Here is a 7,500-nt window from a genome sequence, read left to right as displayed (position 1 = left end):
GGAACCAGCTACTAGATGGTTCGATTGGTCTTTCGCCCCTATACTCAATTCTGACAATCGATTTGCACGTCAGAACTGTTTCGGTCTTCCATCAGGGTTTCCCCTGACTTCAACCTGATCAAGTATAGTTCACCATCTTTCGGGTCACAGCATATATGCTCAAGGTACGCTCCAGTTAGAGGTATAAATAATAATAAATTATCATTATACATAACTATATGGAACGCCCCGGGATTGAATTAATAGTAAAATATTTCACTAAAAATTAATCCCATTATATAAAAGTTAAGTTAATTTCGCCATTAGGTTTAATATAACCCAATGACTTGCACATATGTTAGACTCCTTGGTCCGTGTTTCAAGACGGGTCCCGAAGGTATCCTGAATCTTTCGCATTGTTAATCATATAAATGCATACAATTAATATTAAAATCAATGATAATAATATTATTGTAAAATTCAAAAGAATTTAAGCATTATATATGTAAAATCTATCAACACTTTATCAAATCATCAGTATTTATTCTATGTTAATAAGCTAAAAGCAAATTAATTTGAATAAACTTAACACCAATGATCTTTTGATAAATATTTTATTATGTTAATAGATTACAATGTCCTTATATGAAAAAAATGCACACTATTACTATAATATTATAAATATCACAGTTATAATGATGAATTTTTCATAATGGATATTCAGGTTCATCGGGCTTAACCTCTAAGCAGTTTCACGTACTATTTAACTCTCTATTCAGAGTTCTTTTCAACTTTCCCTCACGGTACTTGTTTACTATCGGTCTCATGGTTATATTTAGTTTTAGATGGAGTTTACCACCCACTTAGTGCTGCACTATCAAGCAACACGACTCTTTGGAAATATCTTTCTAGTAATCATTAACGTTATACGGGCCTGGCACCCTCTATGGGTAAATGGCCTCATTTAAGAAGGACTTAAATCGTTAATTTCTCATACTAGATATTAAGATATTCCATACACTGCATCTCACATTTGCCATATAGACAAAGTGACTTAGTGCTGAACTATTTTCTTTTCGCTCGCCGCTACTAAGAAAATCCTTGTTAGTTTCTTTTCCTCCCCTCATTAATATGCTTAAATTCAGGGGGTAGTCCCATATGAGTTGAGGTTGTATAAAAATATTTATATTTATTTTATATTTTAGCTTTTTGCTATTTTAAAGAAACATACATAATTATTTCTTAACACCAATATAATTTTCTTAATAATAAATATTCAATCTTTTCATCCCGTACTACTTACTTCATTATAACAACAATATTATTTTCTTGGTTTTTTACATTTAAGGCAATCCTAGAATAAAATAATATTTTATGCTAGACGTTCCTCTAAATGTATATATTATTTGAAATAATAATATTGAAATTTTATTGTTTTTGGGAATACTAAGATTCTTATTTATTATAAAATTTCGTTCAAATATGAGGTGTTCAAGAATATATTTTCTATATTTCTTTTTATGCTATTAATATTATGGATTGAAAAATACAATCCAGTAATATACCATGTGCTTAAATTCTTTTAATTGACTAAAAGAATAAGCAACTAATTTAGCATAGTCTTACAACCCTCAACCATATGTAGTCCAAGCAGCACTTTAAAATTAATTAAAGTACATAACAGCATGGACTGCAATATGCGTTCAAAATGTCGATGTTCATGTGTCCTGCAGTTCACACGATGACGCACAGTTAGCTGCGTTCTTCATCGACCCATGAGCCGAGTGATCCACCGCTTAGAGTGATAATTTTTTGTTTATTTTAATTTAACGTCAAGAGTTTTTAATTTATTGAAAGAATAACATTTCGTTTTCGTATATAATATATAAATTATTTTAAAACATCTTTCAATAAATTGTAATTTTCAACCCAAACATTTACAAGTTGCGCATGTCTTAGTCCAACAAAAACAGTAATTCCTTTTTTATTACATTTTATTTAATTTCTATATATTTTTAAGGAATTACACGTTAATGAGAACAAATTAACTTATCATTTATATTATTTTTATAAATAATAAGTACAACTATATATGTTTAAAGGTTTGTTGCGTTCAAATACAATGTATGCGATATAATTTTCATTATACTACAATACAAGGAGTAAAAAAAAAAAGAAAAAAAAGAAAAACATTCAAATAAATGAATGAAAAGAAAAAAAAGAAAATAATTTTTCTTTTTTATTCTTTTTTTGTTTGTTTGTTTGTTTTTTTATAATATTTACGGATAGGAACACAATAATGATCCTTCCGCAGGTTCACCTACGGAAACCTTGTTACGACTTTTACTTCCTCTAAATAATCAAGTTCGGTCAACTTTTGCGAAACAACCGTGAAACACAAGGCGTCACAGTGATCACGTCCGGAGACCTCACTAAATAATTCAATCGGTAGTAGCGACGGGCGGTGTGTACAAAGGGCAGGGACGTAATCAATGCGAGTTAATGACTCACACTTACTGGGAATTCCAAGTTCATGTGAACAGTTTCAGTTCACAATCCCAAGCATGAAAGTGGTTCAGCGGTTTACCCGGACCTCTCGGTCTAGGAAATACACGTTGATACTTTCATTGTAGCGCGCGTGCAGCCCAGGACATCTAAGGGCATCACAGACCTGTTATTGCTCAATCTCGTTACTGCTAGACGCAATTTGTCCATTTAAGAAGCTAGTGTCCTTATAATGGGACAAACCAACAGGTACGGCTCCACTTATATAAACACATTCAAACACTTGCACATTCAAGATGAACTCATGAATGAAGGCTATATAAGCTTCAACACCATAATCCTGAAAGCATCTATTTAATATATTTGAGTCTCGTTCGTTATCGGAATTAACCAGACAAATCACTCCACGAACTAAGAACGGCCATGCACCACCACCCATAGATTCGAGAAAGAGCTATCAATCTGTCTTACACGCTTATGTTCGGACCTGGTAAGTTTTCCCGTGTTGAGTCAAATTAAGCCGCAGGCTCCACTCCTGGTGGTGCCCTTCCGTCAATTCCTTTAAGTTTCAGCTTTGCAACCATACTTCCCCCGGAGCCCAAAAGCTTTGGTTTCCCGGGAAGCGACTGAGAGAGCCATAGTAGTAGCTACACCCAATTGCTAGCTGGCATCGTTTATGGTTAGAACTAGGGCGGTATCTGATCGCCTTCGAACCTCTAACTTTCGTTCTTGATTAATGAAAACATCTTTGGCAAATGCTTTCGCTTAAGTTAGTCTTACGACGGTCCAAGAATTTCACCTCTCGCGTCGTAATACTAATGCCCCCAAACTGCTTCTATTAATCATTACCTCTTGATCTAAAAACCAATGAAAGTAGAACAGAGGTCTTATTTCATTATTCCATGCACAAAATATTCAGGCATTTGGAGCCTGCTTTAAGCACTCTAATTTGTTCAAAGTAATTGTACCGGCCCACAACAACACTCGATGAAGAGCACTGAAGCAGGTTTAAATAGGAGGAATATATAAAAAATACATTGTATTAATTACATATAAGAACTCCACCGGTAATACGCTTGCATACATAAGGTAATGTACATACCACAATTATAGCTGTACTACCCGTATGAAGCACAAATTCAACTACGAACGTTTTAACCGCAACAACTTTAATATACGCTATTGGAGCTGGAATTACCGCGGCTGCTGGCACCAGACTTGCCCTCCAATAGGTCCTTGTTAAAGGATTTAAAGTGTACTCATTCCAATTACAGGGCCTCGGATATGAGTCCTGTATTGTTATTTTTCGTCACTACCTCCCCGAACTGGGAGTGGGTAATTTACGCGCCTGCTGCCTTCCTTAGATGTGGTAGCCGTTTCTCAGGCTCCCTCTCCGGAATCGAACCCTGATTCCCCGTTACCCGTTGCAACCATGGTAGTCCTAGATACTACCATCAAAAGTTGATAGGGCAGACATTTGAAAGATCTGTCGTCGGTACGAGACCATACGATCTGCAAGTTATCTAGAGTTCAACCAATATAACGATCTTACGATCGCTTGGTTTTAGCCTAATAAAAGCACACGTTCCAAAAGGTCCGTGTTTATTTTGCATGTATTAGCTCTAGAATTACCACAGTTATCCAAGTAACTGTTAACGATCTATGGAACCATAACTGATATAATGAGCCTTTTGCGGTTTCACTTTTAATTTGTTTGTACTTAGACATGCATGGCTTAATCTTTGAGACAAGCATATAACTACTGGCAGGATCAACCAGAATAATATTTTTTATTCATTTATATAATATTTTTTATACTATATAAATTTTTATAATGATATTTTCAATATTTGAAAATTAAGTACACGACATATACACAATGCAAAGGAGAACGAAATCGCGACAATAAATAATTATGAAATTTCTTCTACTATGGTCGGATTAAATAATTTACTTCATGTCATTTAAATTTCATATTATTGTATTATTTATTGCGGTCTTATTCGGACTTTGAGACTGTGTATCTTATCGTGAGAAAGAATTTTCGTTCTCTATACATATATAATATAATTATTAATGTAAGGACGATGTTTCTTCTTGTATTTGTTAAACTTTCAAATAATATCATTTTTTATACATTTTACTTTATTTCAATGCATATAGTGTATATATCTTTTTTTAAGAGTATATACGTTTTTCTTTTGATTTGAAATTAATAATTTCAATTCAATTATTTTTCATTTTATTTCATATATGATATGAAAGTATTCGAGCGTAATAATATAAATATTTAACTTTATTGAATTTTATTCTTTACCCACATATATTTTATGTGAATAGAAGAACAAACCCCAAAAAAAGTTAAATTAAAAAAAAAACGACTACATTATGTTAGGTATAGAAGAATAATCTCAATTAATAACATTTCATTATTAACAAAATTATTTCTATTTAAACCAACTGTAGCAAACCAGGAATAAATTTTTTTGCTCTCATTTATATATTACACTTAAATACTTTTATAAATATATGAAAATAATTTTCATATAAGTACTAAGTATGCAATTTCATACAAGTATTAAAATTTTCATACAAGTACTAATGTTGAAGTTTCATACAACATATATGTTTTCTGCCACGTACACCTCACCAACCGGAAATCGTATGGAGAAAATCTTTTTAACCATATAAAAGTTTTAAATTCATATATATACAAGTAATTTATATCATTTTCTATGAGCATTATGCTTATAAGAAATATTACAACATCAAAAATAGCTTAACATTTATTTTTTTTTTTAAATTTTTTGTACTTATATGAAAATTATTTAGTTGTATGAATTCATACACTTAGTACTTATATGAAAATTAGTATCTATATGAAAATTAATTAGTATTTATATGAAATTTATTAAGTATCTATATGAAAATTATTTAGTATTTATATGAAAATTATTTACTTGTATGAATTCATAAACTTAGTATCTATATGAAAATTATTTAGTATTTATATGAAAATTTTTTACTTGTATGAATTCATAAACTTAGTATCTATATGAAAATTATTTAGTATTTATATGAAAATTTTTAACTTGTATGAATTCATTAACTTAGTATCTATATGAAAATTATTTAGTATTTATATGAAAATTTTTAACTTGTATGAATTCATTAACTTAGTATCTATATGAAAATTATTTAGTATTTATATGAAAATTATTTACTTGTATGAATTCATAAACTTAGTATCTATATGAAAATTATTTAGTATTTATATGAAAATTTTTAACTTGTATGAATTCATTAACTTAGTATCTATATGAAAATTATTTAGTATTTATATGAAAATTTTTAACTTGTATGAATTCATTAACTTAGTATCTATATGAAAATTATTTAGTATTTATATGAAAATTTTTAACTTGTATGAATTCATTAACTTAGTATCTATATGAAAATTATTTAGTATTTATATGAAAATTATTTACTTGTATGAATTCATAAACTTAGTATCTATATGAAAATTATTTAGTATTTATATGAAAATTTTTTACTTGTATGAATTCATAAACTTAGTATCTATATGAAAATTATTTAGTATTTATATGAAATTTTTTTACTTGTATGAACGTGGTTTCGGCGTTTTGGCTCTTTATATGGGGTTTCGGCTCTTCAATCTCCTGAATTCCTTTTTGCGCGTCACTAATAAGATGACGATGCATTTGGCTACGTAAATAAAATCATTTTTATGCCCGCCGTTTAACCAAATTTAGTTTTTTTTATATGCAAATATACGTTTTTTCGGCGTTTTGGCTCTTTATATGTGGTTTCGGCTCTTCGCAAATAGGGACAGTAGGAATCTCCTGAATTCCTTTTTGCGCGTCACTAATAAGATGACGATGCATTTGGCTACGTAAATAAAATCATTTTTATGCCCGCCGTTTAACCAAATTTAGTTTTTTTTATATGCAAATATACGTTTTTTCGGCGTTTTGGCTCTTTATATGTGGTTTCGGCTCTTCGCAAATAGGGACAGTAGGAATCTCCTGAATTCCTTTTTGCGCGTCACTAATAAGATGACGATGCATTTGGCTACGTAAATAAAATCATTTTTATGCCCGCCGTTTAACCAAACTTAGTTTTTTTTATATGCAAATATACGTGGTTTCGGCGTTTTGGCTCTTTATATGTGGTTTCGGCTCTTCGCAAATAGGGACAGTAGGAATCTCCTGAATTCCTTTTTGCGCGTCACTAATAAGATGACGATGCATTTGGCTACGTAAATAAAATCATTTTTATGCCCGCCGTTTAACCAAATTTAGTTTTTTTTATATGCAAATATACGTTTTTTCGGCCTTTTGGCTCTTTATATGTGGTTTCGGCTCTTCGCAAATAGGGACAGTAGGAATCTCCTGAATTCCTTTTTGCGCGTCACTAATAAGATGACGATGCATTTGGCTACGTAAATAAAATCATTTTTATGCCCGCCGTTTAACCAAATTTAGTTTTTTTTATATGCAAATATACGTTTTTTCGGCGTTTTGGCTCTTTATATGTGGTTTCGGCTCTTCGCAAATAGGGACAGTAGGAATCTCCTGAATTCCTTTTTGCGCGTCACTAATAAGATGACGATGCATTTGGCTACGTAAATAAAATCATTTTTATGCCCGCCGTTTAACCAAATTTAGTTTTTTTTATATGCAAATATACGTTTTTTCGGCCTTTTGGCTCTTTATATGTGGTTTCGGCTCTTCGCAAATAGGGACAGTAGGAATCTCCTGAATTCCTTTTTGCGCGTCACTAATAAGATGACGATGCATTTGGCTACGTAAATAAAATCATTTTTATGCCCGCCGTTTAACCAAATTTAGTTTTTTTTATATGCAAATATACGTTTTTTCGGCCTTTTGGCTCTTTATATGTGGTTTCGGCTCTTCGCAAATAGGGACAGTAGGAATCTCCTGAATTCCTTTTTGCGCGTCACTAATAAGATGACGATGCATTTGGCTACGTAAA

The 7,500-nt window shown here is 31.3% G+C and overlaps 2 non-coding genes and 1 pseudogene across 2 annotated transcripts; all 3 read right to left on the bottom strand.

The window, feature by feature from the left end:
- Window positions 1–1,151, bottom strand: part of LOC128923710 (large subunit ribosomal RNA) — a 5,155-nt pseudogene extending 4,004 nt beyond the window's left edge.
- A 453-nt stretch (window positions 1,152–1,604) lies between these two features.
- On the bottom strand, window positions 1,605–1,783 carry LOC128923719 (5.8S ribosomal RNA). Its single transcript, XR_008472450.1, has one exon. It is a non-coding gene; the product is annotated as a 5.8S ribosomal RNA (ribosomal RNA).
- A 493-nt stretch (window positions 1,784–2,276) lies between these two features.
- LOC128923737 (small subunit ribosomal RNA) lies at window positions 2,277–4,266 on the bottom strand. Its single transcript, XR_008472468.1, has one exon. It is a non-coding gene; the product is annotated as a small subunit ribosomal RNA (ribosomal RNA).
- Between the last annotated feature and the right edge of the window lie 3,234 nt (window positions 4,267–7,500).

The sequence above is a fragment of the Zeugodacus cucurbitae genome, unplaced genomic scaffold (genome assembly GCF_028554725.1).
Source record: "Zeugodacus cucurbitae isolate PBARC_wt_2022May unplaced genomic scaffold, idZeuCucr1.2 ctg00000026.1, whole genome shotgun sequence".
Taxonomy (NCBI): domain Eukaryota; kingdom Metazoa; phylum Arthropoda; class Insecta; order Diptera; family Tephritidae; genus Zeugodacus; species Zeugodacus cucurbitae.
The sequence above is the reverse complement of the archived record's forward strand: the minus strand, read 5'-3'. Positions and strand labels throughout refer to the sequence as shown.